This window comes from Zonotrichia albicollis, chromosome 4 (assembly GCF_047830755.1).
Source record: "Zonotrichia albicollis isolate bZonAlb1 chromosome 4, bZonAlb1.hap1, whole genome shotgun sequence".
NCBI lineage: Eukaryota > Metazoa > Chordata > Aves > Passeriformes > Passerellidae > Zonotrichia > Zonotrichia albicollis.
Genome location: NC_133822.1, coordinates 31,821,274 through 31,849,024, shown reverse-complemented (window position 1 = coordinate 31,849,024; position 27,751 = coordinate 31,821,274). Strand labels below are relative to the sequence as shown.

Below are 27,751 nucleotides of genomic sequence, written 5' to 3'. Positions count from 1 at the left end.
CTGTCATGTGTATTTAAGCACACACATCTCCCGCCCATGCATGTGCACACAGTTTTACAACATATCCTTTGAGAGGGTATGAGAGCCTTGCTTCAGGGGAAAATGTTTCATTGGGCTTGTTTTGCTTGGTTTTTTAATTCTTTAATCACCCCCTTGATGGCAAAATTTCCTCCAAGTCTGCAGCTGCCCTTTTCATGTGTGACATACCTTTCTAGGAACCAGTTGAGCAGTTCTGTGTATCTATCCACTCTTGCCAGCCGTGGTTGATCTTGTCTTTATTTTTATTTTATTCCCTTTGTGTAAGGTTAGAGCAGGTTTTTTTACCAAAAGAAAAGACTTCTAGGAGTTGCCTCAATATAATTCCTTTCTTCTGCAATAACAAACTCCAGCTGCATTTCTTATATTTTTGTTTGGTAGTAATGGGGCCCATTTTGGCTATCACTAAACAGAATGTACATATTTTATCTTCTTTCTCACCTTTACCTCACCCTTGTGGTTTCTGCTGATTGTTTGAACTTTTATTTCATGCAGTAATTAATGTGCTGTAATAAATTAATTCTTGGCTTTCTTTCTTCCTTCATTAATGCAGGAAATGCTTTGTAGTTCAAAGAGGTTATGTGTCTGCCAGATTTCACACAACTCATTAAAAAGGAGCTTTAAATACTGCAAACAAATCAACTCTCAACTCACACAACATGGAAGGCATATGGAAAAGCATGGTGGTTCTACTTTCATATGAATCTCTCCCTTTTGCAGAGGTAAGATCATATTTTTCCTAACTGACATTCTCAGGATTTAACTTTTTCTTAATTTTTTTACTTGTGATGTACGTATTGGAATCAGAGATCTGCAGTGCATAATCTCTGTTTAGTGACCACAGTGATCTTGTATTGCAATGGTTTGAAAGCCTGGAAGACTTAAAGATATTTCAGAAGTCCTTAAAATGTAGAGGCTTCATCCACCCACAGTGGTTCCTGTTGATCTTTTTATCTTTTACTACAGTAAAGGATCTTTGGGTGTTTTCCTTCTCTCTTTAATAAGAACAGACAGAAGACTTCTCTGAGGTTCTGTGGCTGTTGAATTTCACACATTGCTTTATTTGGGTAAACAGACGCCGTGGAGAAGAAGTCTCAGCACTAATAAATTGGTGCAGCTCTTTTCTGAAATATAAATCTCTCTGTTTTACTGGTACTGCTTAGCCTGTGGTTGCACTGGGAGGATATTGCAAGGTGTTTCTGATCTTCTGCTCCAATGCTGACTTACAGAATGGGCAGCAATTCCCCAGCAATGTACACAAAGAAAGCTCAGGTGCTACAGCTACAACATTTGGGGTTCTCAGTGTTGTCTTTCCTTCTCTGTGGGGCTTCTTAGAATCTACTGACTGGAGAAAAGAGGCTTGTGTGGAAAACAGCATTTGACTGAAATGTCTAAAGGCATCTGGGAAAGAATCCTGGGTCTGGAAGGTATAGAAATCTTGAGTCTGTCCAGATACATTCAATCTAAATGCATAAGGAACTGGAGAGAGAAGTATATCTAAGATATAAATTTAAAAACCATGAAAATGAGAAGACATTCATCTTTTTCTCATTGTGTCATAAAGGCAGGAAGTCATTTAAGCAGCAGCAGAAGTAGATACAATTAAGAAATAGGGAAGACCCCATGGTAGAGACCTGTGCCAAGTCTGACTGAGCTGCAGACATGAAAGTCTTCTCCTGTTCAGGAGCCAGGATTACTGTGTGATTCTGCTTAAGAGTATGTGCAGGACAGCACCCATGAAAACCAGTGAAAATGGATGAGTTATCATTACCCCTTGCTCACAGGCTTTATAGACACCACATATAACTCATTTTTTCTACTGAGGCTGCAGACAATAATAATTTACACCACAGTTCCTTAAAGCCAGAGCTGCTGCCTTATGAGAACATGGAAGTGCACTTGCATGGCCCAGAGCACTGTGCTGCAAACACAGAGCTGGAGCTGCAGCAGCACCAGAACAGCAGCACCAGAATCTGAATTGCACCAGTGTGCTCTTCTGTCCAAGGGGCCTGCCCTGCTCCTCATACAATAACTCAATTGGAATGAGATACAAACCTGAAGGCCTCCTCACAAGGTGCTGGGTGCTTAAAAGACATGGCCTAAGAAATGTGAAGGAAAACTGACTTAGCCAATCCCAGAAAAATTATCTTTAATGAAGAACATGTTATTTCCCAGATAACTGTGAAGTCACACTATTTATAATACCCTACAGGAGACACCAGAGGTACTGAGAGGGAATAGTGGTCAATATCTGTGCTGTTCGGCTGTGTTGTTTGGTCCTAGCCATTCTGTCTGCTGCTGTAGCATACACCCACCTCTCTCAAATTCCTTTCATCCTGCTACCAGTGTCTCCTTCTCCTTTAACATGCTCAGAGAAAGACATTTAACCACCAGCATTATGAAATGTGTTCATATTTTTACTCTCATTATCAGTCAGCAAGTAATTCTAAATTGTAACTTTTCTGTTAACGATTTCTGTGCTTAATTTTGAAACCTTTAGAGTATTTGATTCCCAGACCCCTCTTTTAAATGCAGTTGTTTCTTGCCCACTGCAGACTGCTTTTGGAAATGCTCCCTTAGGATATCTGTACCTTTGGAAGAATTTATTCCCTCACCTTTCTTCCTCACTGAACAAGTCTTTAACCACTTCAAACAAGAGGAGTCTGCATGGCTCCACCAGATTCCTTCCACTTCACCTCCCTGCCACTCTACTTGTTCACCATCTCCTCCCTTCACAGTTCCCTCCCCTGCCCCCTCGTACTCCCCCTCCTCATTCCTCTTGTCTCAGCCTGCCCACTGTCCCCCTGGGGTTTGGGACAATGTGAAATCTGCCCCATTCCAGAGCCCAGCTGGGCCAGCGGGGCTGAGGCTGCTGCACAGCCCTGCACAGTTGGGAACACTGCAGAAAAATGCGTCCAGGCAATCCTGCTTATCCCATTCTGTTCACAAAATCCTTTGAAACCCTTTTTTCTTATTCAAGACATTTCTCTCTAGAGCCAGCAAAAGGATAGACCATTTCAAAAAACAGCAAGGTTTGCTTGCCAGTAGTCATAATCCCATCCCTACCCTTCTCTGAGTAATAGCAGAGACCTTGAGATTAAAAATGTGAAATTAATACCTCATTAGAATAGCTGGTTTGTTTCCTACCAAATTTGAAAGATTTTTAAAAGGACAAAAAGGACAACTCAGCAAAAATAAAATGATTCCTAAATCCTAATTTCCTTTCCTTAGTCACTCTAAACTTAATTTTCCACTCCAAAAACGGCGAATGCACTTTTGAGATTTTTGTCATAGAGTACTGCTTTGTATTTCAAACCTCAGCAGAAAAGACAGCAAGCCAAAATTTGACCTTGGATATGACAGGAAAAAGCAAAAAAACAATCAGGAAAAAATTACCTGTCTGCATTGGACTGCTAGAGGACTGGAGGAGAAACCTACTTCTAGGCTGGATGCAGCTATTTAAGAAAATCTCAAAGAACAACAGGACTCAGAATTGGAGCTTTGCAGTTGTGAAATTATTTCATTGCTAGTAAAGCCCAACCTTGGCTGAGGTGTAGGTGGGGGAGGAAGAGCACTTCTCCTTTCCACTGAGAGCAAAATGTGAGTCTGTTCAGGGGCTGGCCATCCAGATCACTACTAATTAATGCTTGTGTGCTGTACACAAATAGCAGGTGGGCTCAAAAGGGCTGGAAGAGTTCTGGGGGAAACTGTAGAAATTCCTGAGATTTTTGGGATATGTGGCTGTGTGAACTGAGACTGTGGAGTCTGTAGGGAGTGCTGGTAGGTTCAATGGCCTCAAGGTACAGCGTTTGTCAGTTTAGGCACCATAATAGAAAATAGAAATGGAAAACTTTGCTTAGAAAAAATGGCTTTTCTGGCATGATATATGGAGTTTGGGTATAAACCAGATTTTAGGGTGGCTTAATAAGTCTCAAAATATGCCTGAAATACTGAAAAGCCTCAAGAATTCAGTAAATTAAAATGAAAAGTGATATTGAAAATGGTGAAATGGAAAATTTCTTCTCTTCTCTTTCTTGCTGGATTCAGTCATAGAGAATAAAGCTTTGCCAATTAAGCTAGTTTTGAAAGTTAAGTCATAGATGTGTGTATCTAATCTTCCAGGTATTTTTTTAATCTGACTTTATACCTCTGGTTAGTTCATGCCATCGTTTTTTAAACTAAATTACACTTTGAAATACTGATGGTTCCAACCATCAGATCCCAAGGGGCAGTTATTTATACACTTGAGATTTATCCCTCAAGGAAGCCAGATGAACTTTGGAGAATGAGACAGCCTCTCTCCCCCCAAGTTGGCCAAGGGATTTCATGGATGCCAGTACAGGGCTTTCCATTTCACTTTCTAGTGGCTGATCTCAGTCCTCTTCTATAAGTTTCTGAGCTTTTATGAGCAAGCACATTTCTGGCCAAAAAATGTGTTTCTCTTGCATTAACCCCATGGGCACACTGTTAAGTGCTGCAAACACATGGCTCTGGCCAGCTACAGCAGTGATCCTCAGCTGAATGGGATGTCTGCTATTGGGAAATGTCCTGCTGCACAGGCTGGCAGCTTCTGTGCCTGAGCTCCTTAAACTGTTGGTCTGTGGAATTGATGGGAAGTAGCTGAGCCACAGAAAAATCTCAGAAGCAGCTTTGAGTCTGTGAAGTCATTTGTTTTGGAAATCATGGATATACATCACTTGTCCCACAGCCAGTGTTCATGCAAAGCAAGGTCTCACAGTGAGGTGTTGCCTCCAAAGCCAAGGCCGCTTAGCCCTGGAGCATTTTCTAGGAGAGAAAACCCAAACCCATGCAGTGTCCCACAGGGTGGTTTCCTCTAGCGCGCTCTCTGGTCCTTTTGTAGTTGCCTGGCAACCAGGGAAGGGAGGAGGAGGAGAAGGATGTGAGAGCATGGAGGCATCTGAAGAAGCAGATTATTTGTAGAAAACCAGTCAGCAAACATTATTAGTAAAACATCATTATCTGCAGCAAATCAGCTCTTGGTTCTGCTGAGCTACTTAGGTCACTCCTACTGGCCCTCCTCAGATGGCTGGCTGCCAGAGGTGAGGACCATGATTCTGCTGTAATTTTACAAGAGTTTCTGCCTAGTGTGAATCCTTTGGCAGTGCCAGAACTCTTCTTCTGCAGTGGGAACTTTTCTTACCTTTTCTGAGGTAAGAAATGAGCTTTGATCATTGCCCAGAGCTCCCCTGTGTTGTGTTAGGTATGCTGTGGGACTGAGCGGGGCCCCTTAGCTAAAAGGAAGCCAAAGATGAGTTCAGCTCAGCTGTCCCTTCTGAACATGATATTTAATCTCAGATCTTGTATGTTATACTTTCCATAATTGTCAAAAGGGCTAGAAACTCTAAAAGGTGAAGTAGGTTTTTCTAATCCAAGAAAGTAAAGAAACAGAAAGGTATAATTTTTCTTCTCCAATTAAATATCCAAACAACAAATCCAGTGCAGGATTTGTTGTTTGGATGAAAACATGCTTAGATGAAGCAGAAATGTGGGAGAAAGAAGTCAAACCTGTGCTCTGTGAGCTACAAGCCAGAGTGTCACATTCTCATGAGTGTCTTGGCCATTGGTCATCCATTCAGTATTTGGCCCAATGTTGCAGGGTGTCCAGAGTGTAGAATAATTTCTGTAGGAGGTGTAATGGTAGTCTCTGCTCTGAATAGCTGACAAAATCTTGGTGCAGTTACTTTCTGTGCTGGGGAGAACCCAGAGGTGAGTCTCCTGTTGGCTTTGTTCAGGTTTGGGCCCTTTGTTTCCTTCATCCTAAATGGATGCTATAACCTTTGGTGTGTTGCCTATGCTGACACGGAGTTAGGGCAGGTCTCTCTCTTTTCTGATCTTTGGGAGGGGAAAATCCATACCATCAGTGAACAGGAACACTATTTTTGTCTTGGAAAACAGCCTAGAAACGACGCTTTGCAAAGCATGGCACAGGACTTGGTGAAAATGCGATGTATTTTTAAACATGATTAAAGCTATTAAATAGATTTGTACTCACAGAGCCTCATGGAAAAAATTATATTTGTGCTTTCTTGTGTAAGAATAGCAGAGTGGGATAAAACATGGCTTTTAAAGGCCTCATTGCTATTGTCTTTGAGATAGCAAGAAGTCACTGCAATGAATAAGCTAATTACAGAAACATTTTAGTGAATCATGGAATCATAGGATCATTTGGGTTTGAAAAGGCCTCTGGGATCAATTCCAACCATTAGCCTAACACTGCCAAGTCTACCATTGAACTGTGTCCCTAAGAACCACATGTACATGTATTTTAAATACCTCCAGGGGTGGTGACTCAATCACTTCCTTGGGCAGTGTGTTCCAATGCTTGACAACCCTTTCAGTGAGGATTTAATTTTCCTAATATCCAATCTAAAGCTCCTCTAGTGCATGCAGCTTGAGCTAGTTTCCTTTTGTCCTATTGAGACACTTGTGAGAAGTGACCAGCCCCCTTTCAGGTGCTTGTGGAGAGTGATGAGGTCTCCCTTGAGCCTCCTTTCCTCCAGCAGAGCAGCCCCAGCTCCCTCAGCTGCTCCTCACCTTTACTCACTGAAGTAAAGAATACCAGTAGAAAATTTGTTCACTTTTCTTTCCCTAGATGACAAGATGATACCTAGAAGTTCTTGAAAAGTTTGTTTGAATAAGTCACTATTGCTGAAGAATGAAAAACCGTTTTAATTAAGAACATGTTTAGATAATAAAACATGTTTTCAGTGGGATGGTAATATGCTTTTTATAGAGACCACCATACAGATATGCAGTAGCATTGAAGCCTCAGAATAATGCCTCAATCTGACTAGATAAAAGAAATTCAACTTGTCCCACTTCAGAAAATAACATCCCAGATACTTCTAAGGAGCCGTTCCTCTTCTGCTATACATTGCTCTTTTCTTCCTATCTCCCTGTTCTCTGTTCCTCATGTTCCTCAGGCTTGTGGGTCCAAAACAACCCTGCCTGGCTTGTGTGCAGCCCAGCCTACTCCAGCTGCTACAATGAGATTGCCTAATAAATGTTTTGTGCAAGGCTTTGGCAAAATGGCAGGGAGGGAGCAGGAAAAGGAACAGCCAGTCTCATTTGCAAGTAGATAATGAATTAAAGCCTTGTTTTCTGATCAGTTATAACCAGTTAGGCGTTGGACACTCTCAGCAACGTGTGCATGTGGATACCCTGGCACTGGGAAGAAGACGCCAAGATCAACACTGACGCAAGATGTTGAAATAATGCCACAACATTTCAAGTAAGGCAGACTTCCAATGAATTTTGGGGCTCAAAAGATGAACTGAACATCAGGTATGGGAACAATTGTATTATAATGAAAATGCATCGTTTTTATAAACAGGGATTTTTTTTTCAAAATTTCTTGAACTTGTGTATCTCTGTAGTATGTGTGCTTTTGCTTGGCATGGATCCTGTTTGGACTGTAATGCTCACTACAATACAATCATTTATCTATCCTTAAATTTCTCAATTGATTCTGATTTTCATGCTAAACACAGTTCTTCATCAGGAGATGAAAAGAGAGGACAAGAAACTTTTGCAATTTAACTTCATTTGCCCAAGTGCTTAAATTTCCCTAATTTTGGATCTGCTCCCACTTACTGCTGCTACCCTTCAAAAGGGGCTTATGCCCAGTAAGGCATCATTTCAAAGGAGAATACCAAAACTTCCACTAGCAATAAATTATCTGATCAAAAATAATTATGGGGAAGGAGAGAGCTTCTATGAAAACTACAAAGCTGTCTGGAATTTTTCCAAAATAATGTACTTTGTTTTCAGCCAAGAATACCTCAGCTATTGCAATTGAGAACCAGAAGACTTCACTGAAAATTTTCTATTAAAACAGTGATTTTCTTAGAAGGCGCGCAAAGAAAAAATATTCAGCTAAAAGAGAAGAAAAATTAGAAAGAGAGCCAGCTTTGATAGAAAATATTCAACAATCCTACCAGGGATTTAATTCCTTCAGAAGAGCTGTAGTGTAGTAGCCTGTCTTCCATTTGCTTAGTTTGTCAGATTCTCCTGACACCATTGATCCTGCAGGTTTTTTCTCTTATTTGCTTTAATTCATTCCTTGGGGTTAGCAAAAGACTTTGCTCAGCTTGTTTCAACTTCCAGAGGGTTTCCACCAGAGGTGGTGAGGACTCTTCTTCCTTCTCTCCCTCTCCCCTGTGGAAGTTGTCTCTCCTCTTAACTGCAGCACAGATTCAGGGTCTGTCTGTCTGTCTCTCCAGCGCCTGCCTGCAGTGACGCCCCTGCCCCTTCCTGCGCCCTGCTGCATATGTGCTCCTGTGGCAGGGCTGCCCCCTCTGTGACTGCTCTGTGGACCACACAGCTGAGCACCTCACAGCAGAGTGAAACTCACATTAGTGCTGGGAGGGCTGGTTTGTTCCCTCTTTAGCCAAGCTTTGCTCCCAGTTATTAAAGCCTTTGTCAGGGAGGCTTTGATGCTAGGAATTAACTTGAAAGGAATTTGATAACCAAGGGCCATATTCATGATGCAGAGATCTCCACTGAAGGGCTCTTCCCCCCTCCCCAGCATCTCCTGAATTTTGAGTAGATTCCCTAGTTGTCATGGCAACAGCCTAATTTGCTCTCTTTTTGTGGTTTAAGTAAGCATCATGTAAAAGCTCCTCAACAAATGATGCTAAAACATCCTGAGCTTTGGTAGTGACACTGGGCAACTTGCCACATGGCTTAGTTTAATTGCTCTGAAGCTACCACCAAGTGCATAATTCAGGCTTTCCTTTAACACAGGAATAAAGTTTGGATGGCTGCAAGGGAACAAGGAGGAGGAAAAGAGCAGCTGCCGTTCTTCAGAAGTGAAGCAACTTCAGGATCAAGAGGGCAGTTTTGTCCCTTTTTGTGGCAAAGAAGCCCATAACAGAGAAAGACAAAAGCTTAGTTGAGACTGTTACCTTTTCACTCTTTAGATCACTTTGAACTTGGTGAGAAGGGCAAAAGCATCCACTGATCCTGTACTCCATTCTCCCAGGGAAGGCAGCATGGCTCGATCCTGCTTTGGGACTGAGATGGAGGTAGATAGCCCAGCCATTTAGGAGCTGGCAACCCCCATGCATTGTCCCAGCTTCCTGCTAGTCTTTCAATGTGAAGGCAGTGCCTAAGGAAAGGCAGTGCCTTTAGGAAAACTTCTGGTCTGTCACCAGTGAACTGCCTTTGTATCTCTGCTGGTACTTGGGCTTGACTTCACCCTGGTGTCCCTGCTGCCTCTGGAGGCAGAGCTGAGGCTACCCAGCCTGGGAGAGGAGCCAAACCAAGAGCTGGTGTAGGAGTTGCTTGAGTTGCTTTGGGCTTTAGTGCAAATTTGAACCTCTCATCATTGTGGTAGTAGATATATAGACTCTACAGAGTAAATATTAGCACATGGAAAGCAGAGTGTAAAGGGTGTTCTTGGACTCTAAGGGAAGAAGAACAGCAGCTTCATCCTGCCTGTTAATTTTTCAATAACGGTGGAATGACACATCTCTTTGTTAATACTGTGCACATCAGCATGTATTAGCAGTAGCTTTCAATATTGCTGTGAATGATCATTAAAAACCCCTGTTGGCTGCCTGGTCTGTTCTGAGAATACCAAAGGGTTGCCCTGCTGAGCTCCTCCACTTCCACTATTCCTCCCATAAAATAAAACTCTTTAGGCAATCAAAGTGGTCTGAGGCATGATTTAGATAGTGGTGACCCTGTTGAGGGAATCTGCAATGGTCTGTAACTCTTCAAACAAACCATCACCTGAGGAAAACCAGCAGTATTCGTTTTGGGACCAACTACTTCTTAGGAAATGCAAATATAGATAGTTGTCCCTAGAAATTTCTGGTCAGGAAAAAAAAAGTGCCAAAACAGAACACTTTAGTCATTTGGTTTGGGGGAAAACTGCCATTTTAGAGTGGGTTTTTTTATGTGGGGATCCAAACTCCCATAGCAGGCATGTGAAATCACAGTCCCTGGGCAGTGCATCTGTGAACCTTTCTCTCCCAGGAACCATGTACTTGCATCCTCTGGGTGTCTGAACCGATGGGATGACAGCAGAGTTGCTTTACAGAGGATACAGTGATACAATGCAGACTCTCCCTTTTCCCTGTGATCTGCTTGTCTTGTCACTCCCTTCTCCAGAACAGTTTCATTCTTTTCTCACGTATTGCATTTAGCTAAGAGGCAAAGTGTTTGATGCTCTGCGGTATCGCTTTGCCTGGACAGAAATCTCTGCAACCACTGAGACGGTAGTGACCATTCACAAGGGAAATACTCTATTATGGGCTGAGGAAGGAGGTACAACAATAAAATGGGAATGCCATGGCTTAGGGGGAGGAGGACAAGAGGGATGGAATGGGGAATACAAGTGGGTAATCTAAGGTCTCCTTTTCAGGAGTGACAGAGAGATTCTGGTTTTTTTTACCCACCTCTCTGATAAAAGCCTGACAGTGGGGGTAAAGTCTGTGACACCAGAGCCTGCACACCCTTGTTGTTTTACTAAATTATTCATTCCTGTTCCTGTGATAATATAGTTATAAGGAGGAGCCTAATTGAATTTACTGTCTGGCATTGGCCAATAGGGTGATAAGGATCCGGCAGAATGGGATGACGGTGAATCCTGCTGGTGTGCTGTGAATGTGAAGCAGGACGGACTGGCAGTTTGTGTGCAGGAGGGAAAAGCAATCGGTCCAGGGCCCCTGGATTAGCAGAATAAGGAAAGGAAAGGTAAGGGAGCGGGTGGGAAAGGGATTTGCCTGAATCATATACTGACCCTGTGCTGAAAGGCTGATTTTGTTCATAGGAAAGCACTCTGCAGGCAATGTTTTCCTGCAGGGTTTGGAGGGAGCAGGAATGCATGTGGTGGCACTTGCTCAGTGCATGTAGCCTGTGCCTTTGTCTTTATACGTGCTGCAGTGCTCTATAAGGCTGCATGCTCACCGAGCGTGTCTGTGCAGAGATTCCTGTGGTTTGTGTGGATCCAGCAGCAGTGCATGGAGCCTGTGCAGTATAAATGTAATGAGGGGAGTCCAAAGGGAGGAATTACCTCATGGGCAGAGTGGGGAAAACAGTAGTGCTTTCTGGTTGGATTGAAAATGAAAATGCCGAGGCTCTTAGTGAGCTGCTGGAAAACAAAACAGAGCAAGTGTATGTGCATCTGTCTGTGTATGTACTGGATCTGCAGTGAGATGTTAAAATGAGAAAGAGGAGATCAGACTGGAGCATTAGGTGTCGCAGGTAGAGATAAATTGCAGGCAATCTGTGTAATCAGATTCTCTAACATGGAGAATGCAAGTGAGTACGGAAGTGGATTAATCCTCTCTGCTGAGCTGGCTACACCTGGAAAGCAAGGGGGAGATGGGCTGGGAATTGGGACAGGGAACGTGCCTGGTTAGGGAAACTGATGCTCAAACCATCCTGCCTGCTGTGCCTGCAGCTAAAGTGGTAGCTTATTGAGTTACTTCCACATATTTGTTATTTCCCTTTTAATGATGCAAATGTGAACATCTCTGAGGATCGGGGTAGAGCCCATAAATTGACATCATCTGGAAGAACAGGACTACATCAAGCAAATTAGCCTCTGCCCTTCCTTTTGTTTCACTGCCTTTGCTCTGATAACAAGTGACTGCTGAACAGACGGGGCAGGTGGGGGAAGATGGATTACAAACGTGGCAAGTGGCATTAAGCCATGCAGACAGCGAGTGTCCTTCGCAGTGATGTTATAATCACACTTCTTCTGCTTACATCTTTGCAAGGGTGTGAGACAAGGCTGTCCTGAATTTGGGGTAAGCTTATTCCGGTCACCACCTGGAGCAGGGGTCACAGCTCATTGTAAGGTACTAACATTTTTAGCTGCTTTTCATAGGGGTTCACTACCTCATTCTTTTCAAGCTGGAATCCAGAGGAAAGTATTGCTGAGACTAAGACGTTGCTCACCTGTGGATATCTCATCTCTGTTGGAAACTCATTCTTATGATGAGTGGGGAGGGAGATATGCTTTTACTGCTTGCACAGAAAGCAGCAGCCAGAGGCTGCCTCCAAAAAGAGAAGGCAGAAAACCCCATAGGGAGAAGCTACAAAATGGCTTATCTTGGATTAGCCAAACCCTTTTGCCCAAATAGGTTCTCCTTCCATCCTGACACCAAATTTCTTACATCAGGGGTCAGCTTTCCTCTACCCAAGCTTCTTTCTTTTCTGTGGTTTTCTCACATGGCCTGAAGGTTTAGAAAATGAGTGATATCCCCATCAGAGAGCACCTCCCTACTCATGTCTACACTCTGCCCATGGCATCTCCTGGAGTCGCTGGGTTGTGCTCCTCTGAGTGGTGGGCTGAGTGTGACCCCCTGTCTCACAGCGTGTGCATGCACCCCAAGCAGGGCCAAGGACACTCACTTGGTAAAAGTATGGAAAGGTTCCGCCTTGCAGAGGGTATTTGTATTGGGAGATGAAAAAAAGGAATCATTGCAGATTCCTGCAATGTTAGGATAGAGGCAGGCTCTCCTCATCTCATCTGAATAGCTGACTAAAAAAATGGATCTAACACAGGGCATATGGTCATAGTTGTGTTTGACTCCAGCTTTCAAAGCACTCACAGTAACAGAGTCATTGAAGACATGAAAAAAACAACCCTGGCCATTTGAGAATAAACTCCCCAGTATAACAAAATGCTTTCAATTTGCCCCAAAACAGAGGAATAGTCGAATAACTTGCTTACTCACACACTACAAAAGGCTGCACAGCTCCCAGGTGCAGAGCAGGAGGTTCACCCTACCAAAAGGTGGGCAGATACTCATTGCTCCTGGAGAGTCCCTCTCTCTGCACATCAGAGGAAGTCCTCTGCTCTTGCTGGTTTTGGGAAGCGCACCTTCCCTGGGAGATTTGGCAGGAGGAGCATCCCCTGAGGCTGCAGCAGCAGCAGCAGCAGCAGCAGCCCGGTGGTGCTGGCAGAGTCGCTGCCGGCTGGGTGCCTGCATTGTTTGCTGCTGCCCTCCGAGTCCACGGGGAGCTCGGGACGGGCAAAACGCCAGCAAATCCCCAGGGAAGCTGACGTCATGGCCAATTCACCGGTGCCAGACACTGTGCTGGAAACCTGAGGTCGCTTTGCTGCCATTAATTGCTCAGATGATTAATTCATGCAATGATATCACTTTCTGGGGTGGAGGTTAGGAGGTTGTGTGCCCCAGTAAAGAGAGGCAGGATGGGATGCAAACTCGTGCTCCTGGCTGGTGTTAGCACTAATCAGAACAAACCAGCCACTGCGTGCTCCACATCATCCCACCTCCCCCAGAAAGGGTACAGCTTTCTTCTTAGGCTTTTTAGGGGGAATGAGGGGGTGGTGCCATGGGATGTGTGAGCAAGTGTTCTTATGGGATTTGCAGTATTGCAAATTCTACACCAGAGGACTGAACCATAATGCCCCTTAACTTTTGCAGCTACTCTGCAACAGGGATTTTGCTTTGTTTTCATGTTCACTACTTTATTAATGCCATTTATATTGCACTTTCTAACAAGAAAAAACAATATTATTCTCATTACAAAGACAAAAGATAAAAAGAAGTGAGTTTGTTTCTTATTGCACAGTGGCTGGTGTGTTGCATTATGGTGCTCTCATCTCAGAGGGTCCTGCTCAATCTATAGGGGTGTAGGATCAATTTTTAGTTGGTATGGAAATTCTCCAGAATGTCAAATTTTGCAGTAAATACTCTAGGATATTTAATTCTTTTGCAATGTTTTTAGGTTAAAAATCCCTTTCCTGTCTCTTTACTAGCTAAGCAAATAAGTCTAGAATTCCTAGGTGGGCACTACAAAGAGCTGTCCTGGCCTAGACACAATTAATAGCTGATAAAGTTGCAGCAACTTGATCTGTCAATCTGTTGGTAGGTGAAACATCTAACTTGAAATGTCAGACAAACCACCCAGGGCATTTTCAGAGCTGTTGTAAGAGAATTTTGTGTCGCTCTGCCACATGGACCCCTCCCTCTCACTCACTCCAGTGCTGTTCTTCTCACTTCAGGCCTCTGTAGTTTTGGCTGATTTGCATCCTCAGAGGCGTACAAAGCCCTGGATCATAAGTTTTCAAACAGGCTTGGTAAGACCAAATGGAAATCTTTCCATTTCTAGATTGGCCTTTTATTTATGGTGAATTTATCCCCAACATTTTATGGGATAAAATGTTTTCCTTTCTGTTTAAGCAGTGGGGAAGCCATGCTCTCTCTCCATTTGGATAATTCTTCGCTTTTCCCATCCTTTGTGATTTGTTGTGGTATCCTCCTACCTCATCTAGAGATTTGAAAATGTCAAGGAGCTTTTTTAAATGCCGACAAGTAACAGAGATTTGATTAGCAACTGTAGCAGATCACTTACCAGTCCAGTACTGTAGACTGATATATATTTATAATACAGTTATCAAGGAAAATGAAGTGATTAAGCAGAACTAACGATGTCTGTATTAATGGCTATCAGGTTCCAGACGTTCATCTCTTGTCTGTTTAATGAGGAATAGTTCTACTATGTCTGGGCAGATCAAATGCTAAAGCAAGGGTGCAGTTTGGCTCTGCTGCCCTTAGCAGATTGCACTGGCCACAGGAAAGATGGTCCAGGGCACATGCCTGTAATTTTAAAAAGTGAGAAAAACTAGTAAAAGTGAGAAAAACTAATGACACAGCCTTGGAAAAGTAGGAGGAAGAGTCTGTGGTGGGGCCTTTGGTGAGAATAATGTTTTGTCCTGGTGGCAGCCCTCCACTGCAAAGGGCTGAATTGCCATCAGAGTGACAGGAAGAGGAAGAAAAGGTTGTCTGCTTCCCAGGATGGCCTGTGGGGGACTGCCATGGGGGAGAGGGGAAAAAGTGAATATGATGGCATAGGAAAGACTCTTTTTCTAGGTTTCCTGAAACTGGGAGTATCCCCTTCCTATCACTTTGAGAGAGTAACTACAGTAATTTTTAAAAGTACATTAAATTTTGGTCTGAACTGTCAGACTGGGATATGAAAAGACAGAGAACTGCTGTGTTGTATCATACTGCAGCCTGAAGAAGACAAGCAGCATTATATTCCTGTGTGTCTGAAAAATAAATCAGAGTCCGTGTTAAAAGGAGGAAGGTAGGACAAAAGTAGGACTGAGGAGCCATGTGAAAAGCTGGACAAAGTAACAGAGAGGGGTGTGTGTTTTTTTGTAAGAAGGAAATTTTGGTTTCTGCCAAGCTTTATGGGTTTTGGCTGATTTATTTCCCACTCTCAACATGATCCAGATCAAGCACTCCTTCAGCTGGGGAAAAAAATAAAAGCATTTGCTTCCTTGTTTCTTCTCATACACAGGAGCAAACATACACCTACCAACGCCTTTTGAAAGATGGCAAACACAGCCAGGTCTTCATGGTTTGAAATGGTTTTTGGCTGAGCTCCCTTGAGTTTAAAAAGTGTGCTACCTTGAGCCCTATGTTTTAATTTACAATTTAATGTTACATTTAGTTGACAAGAAGGAAATAGTATGCTGATTCTAGCCCTTTAAAACCACAAAGCCATTTAAGAAAAGATACTAATTGACCAGTTGTTCATAAAAGCCACAGCTAAAGCCACTCAGATTACTTGGAGTCAAATAAAGAGTTTACTGATTCCCATCCAAGTGAGTGGAGAAAGTCCCACTTCTCTGCAACTCAGAACTTTCAAGCCTGCTGGAAAAAAACAGCCAGAAATGCTTACATCATATCTTTTATGTAGCCAATGCAAAATATTTTTAATCTAGAAGGACTGGTAGGCTTTCACCAGCACTAAATTAAGTTTATAAGTTTTTAAACACAAGGATATTTACATAGAGCTATTAGAAAAGCAAAACCAATAGCAGCAGAACAGTCAGCTCCAAGATGATTCAGACCCTTAAAATCTGTCATTTAAAATATAGTAACACTCCTTTTTTAGATGAAGTGCATTATTTTTAATATAGGGTATTCTGGCCCTATGTGGTTGTTTTCTTTTGTAAAACATAATGAGCATATCTGTCATGCCATCATCTTTCTCCCCCACTTCTAACTGTACTTTGCTGGGTGTAGAGTAGGGCTGAAGAGCCCTGTAGTGCATTGCAGCCCAGGAACATATCAAAGACATTCTTGGCTGCAGAAATACTTATCAGAGCAAGCTGATAAACTCCAGAGGATGGTGCTAGAAAATACAAATCCTTCTTGGAGAAGGAAAATCAGGAGTTTTCTCGCTGAACTTACCAGCACAGCGCAGTTTTTTATAGCCGCTGCTGTAGAGCAGTGAACAATAAAATGGAAATTTGGGTTAAAGAATGACCCCATGGTGCCAGAGGTGGTGGCACCATGTGTTTCTGTCCCTGAGTCACCACACACACTTCTGATGCACTGTGCCCCTCACTGGCAGCTGCCAGGGGCTGTGGACACAGCGCATGGGCAGGGAACACACTTGGTGCATGGCTTTTTTCTGAAGTGACCTTGGCAAAACCAAATTATGTGACAAGCTAGAAAGCATTTATTCTTTTTTTAGCCCCAAAGGTTTTTGATTCACGGCTTAAAAATGAGTCTCAGTGCCTGTATTTCCCTGCATGCTCACTAAAGCACTGCACTTTGGCAGGAGAGGTTGGATGAAGCACTGTGCTCCCTCCAGCAGCTCAAGGCTGCTGTATTTAGCTTGATGCTTCTATCTAAAATAGGCCTGTGTGTATTTAGTTAATCTTTTGGGCAGACTTTCTTACTTCAGCTTCTTGTGAAGTTTCTTTTAGCAGGAGAGAGAGGAGTAGGCGAGGTAGGGGGTTGCTGCTTTATAATAAAACTGAAAGAGGCTGACAGGAATCCACATGAAGGTTACCTTGGTTCACTCTGGGCAACCTTAATAATTCAGCAGAGCCTTTCTAGTCCAGGCTTCCCACACTGTTCCCTACAGGGCCAGTTTTACATATGAGAGTTTCTTGAGGCCATTCAAGGCACCAGCTACTGAGAAGCACAAGGCATAGGGGAGGATGGTGCCCGTCAAGAGCTGGAGCTGCCAATTCCTATTAATGTGCAGGCAGGCTTTTCCAGGGAAGATTCTTTGATGTCTCTGACTCTTGATCACAGTTCACAGGCCTCTAGCTTTACATCATGCTTCTTTCTTGAAGGAAAGTGCCACCTCTTTCTTCTGCTGTGCCCCACGGTCAGACTGTCACCTCCCGAGGCCTGACCCTCAGAGCAGGACAGTGCCTTTGGTCACCCAGGGCGAACCCAGACCTTGCAAAGTCACAGCTGACATCTCCTGCAAAAATCATGCCAACTGTGCAAGACCATCTGCCTTCTACCATCATCGGGATGAGAGAGGGGTCACTTCTAACTCCCAAATTCTTTTCATTTCAGAGAGAACCCCTTAGAAGTTGATGAGAATTTTGCTTGAGCTAGAAGGGAAAGAATTTACTTTCTGCTTTCTGAGATAGTTTCCAGTTAAATAAGTAGCATTGCTACAGTTTTTCTCTATGCTCTGTTCTGCTAATAGAAGCAATAGCTGATTACCTCACACAATGCTGTAAGACCAGTATATTTTCTACGAACAGAGTAGGTGGTGAAGAATGAATAGACTCTTCAGTTGTCTGAATTCCTAAGTGTATGTTTTCATGCTTAGTGATAGGGCAACAAAGGCAATGGGCAGGTGAGAAAAACTCTGATTTTTAAGGAGATTTAAGGATTTTTAAGGAGATTTTTAAGGATTTTTAAGGAGAGCATGGCATCTGCCTGTTTTGTAGTATGGTAAGGGGTAGCAGCTGATGGGGAAGGTGAAATAAGAATAGAATCATAGAATATCTTGGTTGAAAGAGACCTTAAAGATCACCTTGTTCCAGCCCTCTACCACCACGGACAGGGACACCTTACACTAGGTCAGGTTGCTCAGGGGCCTATTCAATAATCATCTGCAATAAATAACAAACCAGCTGCCATCTCCTGCATCACTTGGCAATATTTTTTATTCAATTTTCAGGGCAACACAAACCAAAAAATCAGCTTTGTTGAAACTGCTGCGAGGCACTGCCTAGCCCTGTGCTGTCAGCAGCTGCTGCTCAAGATCTAGCTGCCCAGGAGAGAGCTTCTGGTTTACAGCATGAACATCTGAGCTCTCCTGGGATGCTTAAGCAAGTGTCTTTGCATTGGGGTACCATGTGGTTGTGCAGTCCTTGCTGAAGCTGGGAGAAAACACTGTTTTCTTCACTCAGGCTTTCAGGGAGCTCTGCTTTGCTCTTGCTGCAGGGACTATGGCTTAACTACAGGACTGGTTTGCACCAGCTGGTGCATATTTACAAACTAGCCTTGGAGTTGTTTTTTCAATCAGAAACTATAAACTCATGATGGGAGGAGATAGGAGAAAGTACACAAGCTGCACTAGTGGGAGGACAAGCTCAATGATCCTAGACTTCAAATTCATTTGATTTCTACAAGTGCTCTGCAGTGCTTTAGTGGTAATTGAAGAGATCCAAAGCAATTATCCTCTTTCAGAAATGAGATACTAATGATGGAGAGCTGAAGCGAGACAAGAGCAAGTGATTAAGCTGATGATAGTGAAGGACTTCTATATATTTGTTGTCATGCTGTGTACATTACTTCTGCTCACAATATGGACCCTTCTTGTCCTGGTTTTACATTTGTGTTCCAATATGAAGTGATTTAACCAGGATCACTCATGCAACTCTTAGGAAAACACATGTGGATGTGCAGGGCCTGCCACCAGCATGTGAAGGTGATTCAATACTTTGATGAAGTTCAGTGATGATAACAGATTTTATAATCCCATCACTGGGACATGTTTGGTTACTGTTTTTGCACTGAGTAGATAAAAAAGGGGATAGAACTCCTTGTGTCTAACCTGGCTTATTTATAAAAGATCATCCATACACTAATTTCTTACAAATTATCATCTTCTGGGCATCAACAACAGTTTGTGCAGCAATCAGCTCTGAAACTAGACTCCAGTGACATTAGCAGTGTCACAGACATATTTTATGAAAAATCCTTTTGCCTGGGTCCTTTCTCCTGAGAAGCTTCAGTTTCTCCATGTTTTGCTGCTTTGGAATGTGATTTGGAGAATTGTTTACCCAGCATGTAAAATTGTTTTTACTTGATGACCAATGACAGCCACCTGTGTCGAGGCTGTGAGCAGTCATAAGATTTTATTATTATTCCATTCTATTCCTTGCTAGCCTTCTGACGAAATCTTTTCTTCTATTCCTTTAGTACACTAAAGGAATTTAGTGTATAATTTTCTTTTAATATAATATATATATAATAAAATAATAAATCAGCCTTCTGAAACATGGAGTCAAGATCCTCATCTCTTCCCTTGTCCTGGGACCCCTGCAAACACCACTACAATTATCAGTACTCATTTAAGCTGAGAACTCTGTATATCCTTCCATGTTAGCAAGTAATATGTTTTTCAGCTGGGTTTAATTTTAAAGAGTTTCTGTACTTACGTTGTGTATTATTGAACACCTCTGCAATCTGTATTTATGTCACCGCAGAGATCAGTCTCTCTAAAATGTGACCCAATTTAACCTTTCAATGATTTATTTGTATAGTTAGTGACTTCCTTAAAGTCCCTTAGAAAAAATAAAGGACAGGTCTTTTGATCCAGAAAAACTCAAAGACTGGTTTTCTTTTGTGTGTGCAGTCTTGAAATAAAGCATAATGTTTTGTATGTTTTAGTGAACTGACTGCCGCACTGCAACCTGCAGGAATATCAGTTCTGCCCTTCAGGTCAAACCTTTGGCAAATGCTGGGTATACAAGTGTAAGCACAGATTTTGGCTTGTCATCTGAACAGGAGGAGGCCAGGGTGAGTGCCTCTGCAAAGCTGCAGGGAATAAACACTTCCTCAGCCTGTTTGTTTAACATCTGGTCATCCATGCCAGCCATAGAAATCTTGGAGGTATGAAGTTACACTCTGGAGTTTGTGGTTTGGTTTGGTTTGGTTTGGTTTGGTTTGGTTTGGTTTGGTTGGGTTTGGTTTGGTTGGGTTGGGTTGGGTTTGGTTTTTTAACCAGTTCTGTGCCTCCATAGTGATGACAAAGTGAGGCATTTGTTAACAGGTGGCCAGAAAATTTCAACCTTTCTGGCCTTAATGATCATGAGAGCACAGACTCTGTCTGGGCAAGAGCTGGAAACAAACCTAGCAGAGCAAGGCAACCCTCCAGCTGTTTCTCAGGACTCTGTGGAGTTTGGTTTGGATTCTTCAGCTGATACTGCAGTCTACTCTTGGGCATGTCTTTTTATTTTGTAAATGCATATCCAGACTAAAAGAGGCTTTTGTCTGTAAGCTTCAGTCATGTGGGACAGCACTACTTAGCTCTGGGAAATGCAGATTGCCCCAGAGAGGAATAGGAATACTTTGCAATGATGCTTCTATCATTACCCATATCGTTGTACAATTGTACACAAGCACAGTAATTCACACCATGCTTGTGTGTGCACCCAGAAAGAGCTGACATCAGTGTCTGTGGCTTGAGTTCCTCTCACAGTGCCTGCTGGGGCTGTCCAGCTGCAGATGCTCCTCTTTCCCTCACCCCTTTCCTTCTCTCCTTTCCTTGAGACAGAACTTCTCAAAGCACAGAAGGAGAACCCAAAATAGCCGTGCAGATTCATCCTTTGTGTTCCTGGTTACAAAATGCTTCTAAGTGCTGCTTTTTTCCAAGCTTTCCAAGAAACCTTTCTCATTTTTTCCCCCACTCATGGTGGCTATATACTCTCCAGGTCTTGAAAGGTTTGGTGGTTTGTTTCTTAAAAAAGGCTGGCCACTCTTGTAACTCTTAAAGCTTTGTAATTCAGCTCTTGATCAGCAGGGGAAGCAGAGCTCCTGAAGCTGCCTGTGCTTGGCTCAGAGGTGCAGCATGAAGGTGTAGGAGCTGAGCCTTGCAAGATCTCTGCACTCTGCAAAATAAACCTTGTCATCTTAAATGGGAAACCAAGGCACTGCATGACCTTTCCCCAAGCTGATAGCAGGAGACTTTGTCATGGTTTGACGATCACATTGTGCTTTATTTCCATCTCTGGGCACAGCCCACTAGCCTTATTTTTCAGAACTTTGTATGGGTCCAGATTCTGATCCAGTTTCCCCAATCATGTATTATATGTTCAGATGCTTTCTGTCCAAACACAGTACCTGGTGTTTGGAGCCAGTTGTGGAGGACTCCTACAGCAACCAACATGAGTACAAAGACTGGATAGGCAAGCAGGCAGGAACTGGGAGAGAAGGCAGCCAGATAAAAGAAAGTTAGTGAAATAAGGTAGCAATCAAGTTTATCCCTAGCTTTTTAAAAGTTATTTTCTGATCTTAGCAGTGCATCTCTGGTGATGCAACTCTTCATCAACACAGTGTCCCTACAGAGACAACATAAATTCATAAATAGCCTTCAGAACCTGTGCAGATCCCTTATTGTAAGGGACCTAACACCTACCACCTGACTGTCTGCAGAGGTTTCTGCTGGTACCACAGATATGTTTGGCTTGCATCTCTCCAACCTGCAGCCGTGCTAGAGCAGGATCTTATGCACATTTTTCGAGGTTGCAACAGGGCAGCAGGCACTGGCAATGTCACAAAGACTGAGGTGCTCAGTTCAGCTCTGGGATAGGGGAACGTGCCCCTGTTGGGGTGAGACGTGTGTGGGTACACGGTGGGAGCAAAAGGGACATGTTCCACAAACCCACACATGTTTTCATGTGTCTCCATGTGATCAAAGATGTAAAAAAGTGAGGGAAAATATCTCCCACAAATCCTCAGCATGGCTTGGATTGGCTGCCACAGAGCTTGAGACAACCCATGCAGTGCTCCAGTTGAAGGTCTACCCATCCTCATTGTCAGGAATAGTCCAGCCAATCTCCCACCACTTCTACATCACATGTAAGAATTGACATCAAGCTGTCTTACAGTTGTGTCACAAATCTTGCCCAGAATGCAGTAAAACATTGTCTTTCCCTTCTGTCATCAAAATAAATCCGTAAGGGTGCTCCAGTTCTTGGCTTAGTCTTTGTATTGCTGCCTGAGATGGGCACATAAGGTTAGAAAGCAAAAAAGCTAAACAAAGGCAAGCTACAGGTTTTATTTCTCCAGATATCTGCTGTTCACACCATCAGGTGAAGTAAATCTCATGTATATAAGGGGTTCCTTGCCATATGGGGAAAATCTGGGAAACTGGAATATACTGGTGCCTGGAGTGATGCAGGGGGAAGAAATGAGGCAGATGCAAATGGCAGCAGAGCTTAGATGGAATATGTTAGTACTATAGATAGTTTGGAGGACTTAAAATGTTTGAAGGAAGACTTTTTAAACCCTAGAAGCATAGAACATTTGGAAAAGAAATTGAGTTTTTGTAGCAGCTTAAAATGAATTAGAAGCATAGATGCAAGAATTATGAAGTTTTGTTTGAAGCTTTTTTATTTGGAAATATGCAATAGATTTTTGTCTTATATCAAAACTTACACAATTTGGGCTCCAAACAGAAAATCCTTCTTATCATTACCAGTTAACTAATAATTATGTATTTGATGTATACTATAATCTCTTAATTAATTGTTTCCTCCTGTTTCACAGCCTATAGCACTTTTTCCCCTACAACATATCTAGTTCACTTTGTGGTAGTGAAATATTTTGTTTACAAGCATTTTGAATAACCAGTCTATTGTGGCAGAACTGAAATAGAGTAGAAAGAACTGAAATAGAGTAGAAAGAAAATGGGAATGAGGAAGTGATCACAATCAAGACATGAGCCCCATTAGCACTGGGCAAGATGCTGCAGTTTCCTCTGAGACCCTGTGAGTTGTCAGTCCCTGAGGCACCTCTTATCTGCATGAGCCCTAATGCATATTGGCAGGCCCTACATATTAAATACACCCAGCTCCTTGATTTTATTCAGATCAGCACTCTTCAAAGCAGCACGCCTCTCAGCTGAAGGAAATCCCTGCTCTATTAATGGTGTTTCTGGTGCCACTTTCACTCTTATCACCATGAAATCAGGGCTTGCACGGTTGCTGCAGAAAACTTGAAGCCTGTCTCACAGCACACAACATGAACTGCATCAGATCCAAGACTGGGGAGGAAAAAGACAGGACCTTCCAAGCCCTGCTTACTTCCTTCTTACGATTTCATCCCCTTAATATGCAGAGCATTTATCTTCACAAGTTCTCTGGTTGTACTGCTGTCTCCTGCTTTCCTTTACCCTCACCATGAGGAGCCACTTTGGCATGTGTGCAACTATCAGTCTTAATGGAAGCATTAGTGTCACTATTGCTGGGGTAGGAATGACCACAGCACTCCTGGGAAATAAGAAATGGAGCCAGGATGCAAACTCAACTGACTTAGAGATGGAGATGACTCTGTGGCATTCAAGGATTAGACACACTGCCTGCTCCAGTTGTGCTGGGTCTGGCTTTGCTGATAAGCAATTATTGATGTTGAGCAGACAGGCCACAAAAGGCCTCCATAAGCTCATTGACAAGAGGATATTACCACTGAGACAACACCACAGCCATTAGGTGCCAACAGGATTTCCAAAGTGAGACTAAAATTATGAAATAATATATTGTTTCCAAGAAGTAACAAGTCGCTATTTGATCTTGGGGGATATTAAAGCCAGAGAGTATTATCATAATATTCAGATTTGCTTTTGCTAGAAAATTTTTCACTATTGTTCATGGCTTTAGTCATCTTCCTTTGCAATCTGCTTGAAAGTCTGATGATCTTACAGAGGCATTTTTTCACTTCGGATTGTTTTTCCCCATCTTCTTTTCCTCACTTGCCATTATGAAATAATAGGCAAAAGAGGAAGCAGACTTACTCATTTGCTGTGCGAATGAGGGTGTAGCTCTTGGGAAGTGGTCCCATTTGCACTTGGTTTGATATGCACACCCCCACTATCTTCAGGAGATAAGGCAGCCCCCCCTACCATGAAACTGCTGTGTAGAAAGCTCTGGCAGCTTTGCAAAAGAAAAATACAGATAAGATTTGTGAAACCCAGACTTCCAGTTAAATAGCCACCCAAGCAGGCAGAGAGGATTTTTTTTAAGATCTACAGGAATGCAGCAATAAGACAATGGAATCATTGCACCTTTATATGTTTCAGTGGCTTAGTGAAGCATGTTGAACATTGTGAAGTGATTCGCTTCTGACAGAGAGACGTCCTGCCATCTCTGACAGTCTCTCTGTTTGAGCAGAGAAATTGAGTGCACAAGAGACTGGCTTCTTGGGAAAATCCACAGAAGGATGGGTGGAACTAGATGATTCTTAGGATCCCTTCCAGCCCAGACCATTCTCTGATTCTGGTGAGCTGCTGTCTAACACGTAGCAGGAGACTCAGGCTCCAGATAGGATTATTGTCTTGAGAGCTCTTTCTGCTCCCCTGCCCTGGCATCCCCTCCAGCTGCAGGCTTCTGACTCCCTGCAACTGCCTCCAAAGACACCATATGGCTCTGCTGGTGTCAGTGGGGTTTGTGCTGAAGTTTTACATGCTCTGGAAAATTTAAACCAGTGTCTACATTACAGGGAAAGCTCTCTGCAAACTGAAAACCAGCATGGAAACTCTGCTATCCTCTGTTCTTTGGGCTGGCATACAGTCTTTCCAATTCCTATGCTTTTTGTATGTGCTTAAGGTTTACAAAATGTGGAGTATTTTTGGGGGTGTATCACTTTCTTTTTCTTACCCATGTTGTCGCAATTTCCTGATTTATAGAATTTCAGCTGTTGTTGAAAAATACCAAGAAATGTTTAAACATGTGAACCTCTTGAACCCAGGACTGTGGCAAATGAAATAAAAAACTAACAAAAATTATAATTCATTTCAGAACAATTTGTTTTATTATGCTTTCAGTTCTTCCCAAGAAATGCCAAGTTATGCCAAGCTTGGGATGCTGAAACACTGAAACCATTCAGGGTGAAACACTGAAAGCTTGACGATGATAAATAACTTCTTGCTTTCTTCTTTTTGAAATATACTATAAATGTGGAAAATACAGTTTTAAAAAATATACTGTGTGTGGAAAGGCATCCAGCTGGATTTCGAGTTTCCTAACATGGCTGTCCCTCCACAGAGGTCGACTCCCACATGATGTCAGTATGCCTGAAGGCAGAAAGGGATCCATGGGAATGTGTTAAGACTTGAATGTATGCTGAAGGCAGGCTGCAAAATGGATGTGAGGGGGTGAAAGGCAATGGTTGTTGCCAGGTGAGGAGCTTCCCCTCACCTTCCCTCCCACCGTGGGGCAGAAGGAAGAGTGCAATCTCTAACAGTGAGGTGGGGGATAATCCCTCTGCAGTGTTTTTCCATCCTGCTGCCCCCAGCATTGCTCTGTCAAGAGCAGTAATCAGATGCAGGTTGGTGTGGTTGTGTCAGTTCATTACCTGACAGCATGAGATAACAAGCTCAGGGGAAATCTAAGCGTGGGTAGCAGCTATCAGCCAGCTGAGCTGGGTTCCCTCCAGACACTGCTGCACATCAGAAAATAACCCAACAAGAGGTTTAAGTGAACATTCTGTTCTTGTTTTCTAACACATGTCAACAGGTTTTCTGAGATAACTTGCATCTCCATGGAGTATATCCTTGAGAGAAAGCAGGTAGGTGCTTGGCTGCTGTCAGTGCGCTGAGTGAGTAGATTGCATATCCTCCCTTGCTCTTCCAGAAATATCAGCCAGGAAGTTTAACTGTGTGTTAGTAAGGGGCTGACAGTGCCAACCCCTTGGCTATTGTTTTCAAGGTCAGCTCCACTTGACCTTCTTCTTGCCTCATTTGGTTGCTCACATTGTTCCCTTTTGGTTTCCTGAAGGTGCTCACATTGTTGGGATTTCTGCGTGCTCCTGCATTGTCTGCTGGTTAAGCTTATTCCTGCTTGCCTTCCTCCCTTTCTGCTACTGCCTTCTCCTCCTGCTGCTCCTCTCCCTGTCTCTCTTGCCTGCTTTTTTTCCTCAGGACTCTCTCATTCTCCTGTGCCTCAGTTGTTATTTCCCCACCCTGAAGTATAGAGTAGATCCCACCCTGCAGCTCCATGGCCCAGATACTGTTTTCCCAGCTAGCTTTCAGGAGCAGCTGTTTCACTCAGCAGCAGATGACTCCTGCTTGGTGAGAAGCAGCTGCTTGTCTTGCAACTTAAGGAACTCCACAGGAGCTGTTGCTTTGTCTGGAAGCAGCCCATGGGCTGTATTTGCAGCTGTGCAGGGAGCTCCCTTCCTGCAGGCAAGTTAGTGCCTGGCACAGCATTAAGTAGGTGATGTGTCTCCCTGTGAGCCATACGGAGACTGGTGTACACAGGGAACGTATGACTTGATGGTGTAGAGCCAGCAGCTCTCCTGCCTGTGGCTCTGGAGTGACAAAAAACACTCAGCAGATCTGTCTTGCTTCTGATGGAGGTGTAGGCTCCTGCATTTGTGAAAATGAAAATTGCAGCCCTGCTCACTTGCCAGGGTAAGATCTGTGCGTGCACTGGGTGGATGTTGTGCTGCATAAGAGCTACAGAGCCAGATTTGGCCTGACAGGCTGAGCCCTCAGCAAGTCCACAGAGAGTTTCAAGCTGTAGGAAAATGAGGCCCTAACCTACTCAGCCTGTGCCTGAATGAAAACACCTACTTCTGAAAGTTAAATAACAGTAAGTGTGAGTGATGCAAAAGCAGACTATGAGGTTTTCCAGCAATGAAAGCAGTGTAAACTGCTGGCAGAAAAGCTCCTGGCAGTTTGCACTGCTCCCATTGCAGAGAAGATCTCTGTGGTGGCGCTAATGGCAATTGACAAATCGATACAGTGAAGCCTAAAAAAAAAAAAAAAAACACAAAACAAACCAAAGAAACAACAAACTTTTTCAATTACATTAGCCTATCATTAGAAAAATGTATGTAATGAGAGGAGGAGCATCACTCTGAGGTGCCCAAAGCTGAGGAACCCCAGAGTGGAGCCAGGCGTTGCTCTCTGCTGCAGTGTCATCCATTGATTTTAACCTCTGTGTGCTTTGCCAGAGGGAGATTTCCCTGTGACATCAGAGCTTAGGTTTCCTCTCCTTCCTCCCCAAGCCAACGGCATGCAGCCCAGTCTTAGCAGAGAGTGGAGGCTGTGCCAACCAGCACAGGGAAAGGCCAGACTAAGTGCAATGTCCCAAACTCTCTAGACAAGAGAATTTTGCCAGCTCCCAGCATTTCCTGGGCAAAAGCTCCCACTATGAAACCCCTGGTGGAAAAAAATGACAGGTCACTGCAAACATTCCTGTTTAAAAGGGGCCAGGATCAGAGTGGTCATGGCCTTGCACTAAGTATGATAAATTGTTTAGTGCAAGCACTGAGTACAATTTGGGAAGTCCTGTTGAAGAGGAAAACTGTGTGCCTTCCATGGACCTCATGGAATACTCTGGCCCTTCACAGCCTTGGGACACCCTAGGTCATGAGCCTTCATGCTGTTCTTCCCTCACTGCAGGGCCTAGCAGAGACATTTGCCCATTCATTTACTTGCTGATGCTTTGCAAGTTATCCATGTTCATTTGGAGAGTGCAAATCTCTCAGGGGAGGAAGCAGCTATGCAAACACCTGGCAGAGAGGAAGAAGCACCTTGACAAAAATGGAAGTCTTTATGGACCCTGTCCCAAGGATGCTGGCTTGTGCCAAGAGCCTTCTCCAGCCTGTATGGCTGGGGGCAGGTTCCCTCCCGTGGCTGAGAGCTGCCACAGCAGGAACCAGCAGCTCTGTGATGTGCAAGTCGTTCAAAGAGCAGGGATCTTGTGCTGCAA

General features: G+C 43.4%; 1 protein-coding gene across 4 annotated transcripts in view; it reads left to right on the top strand.

The window, feature by feature from the left end:
- Positions 1-623: 623 nt before the first annotated feature.
- SYN3 (synapsin III) overlaps positions 624-27,751 on the top strand; it is a 195,122-nt gene continuing 167,994 nt past the window's right edge. For 2 of the 4 annotated variants that reach the window (XM_074539308.1, XM_005491165.4), the window contains exon 1: positions 10,614-10,758. The gene's annotated coding sequence lies outside the window, so the exon portion shown is untranslated. Of the gene's footprint in view, positions 759-10,613; positions 10,759-25,549; positions 25,602-27,751 lie in introns of those variants that run through there. The other 2 variants (XM_074539306.1, XM_074539307.1) reach the window with 2 other exon arrangements.